Source organism: Vombatus ursinus, unplaced genomic scaffold (assembly GCF_900497805.2).
Source record: "Vombatus ursinus unplaced genomic scaffold, bare-nosed wombat genome assembly UNPS02001287.1, whole genome shotgun sequence".
Classification (NCBI taxonomy): Eukaryota; Metazoa; Chordata; class Mammalia; order Diprotodontia; family Vombatidae; genus Vombatus; species Vombatus ursinus.
In genome coordinates, this window is record NW_020941065.1 from 19022089 (window position 1) to 19022293 (window position 205).

Consider the following 205-nt stretch of genomic DNA (forward strand, 5'->3'; position numbering starts at 1 on the left):
GGCTGTGCGCCTGCGCCGTGGTGGGGCGGGGGTGGGGAGAGGGAGAGGCAGAGGTCGGGCAGGCGGTGCAGAGCGCCCCCGGCTGGAGGGGGGGGGAGCGCCTGGGCCAGTGCGCCTGCGTGGCGGGAGCCCCCCAGTGGCGGGGCGGGGGAGAGGGAGAGGCAGAGGTCGGGCAGGCGGTGCAGAGCGCCCGGGGCAGGGGGGC

The 205-nt window shown here is 80.5% G+C and overlaps 1 protein-coding gene across 1 annotated transcript in view; it reads left to right on the top strand.

Moving 5' to 3' along the window:
* OSBP2 (oxysterol binding protein 2) overlaps nt 1-205 on the top strand; it is a 278206-nt gene that overhangs the window by 386 nt on the left and 277615 nt on the right. The window lies entirely within an intron of this gene.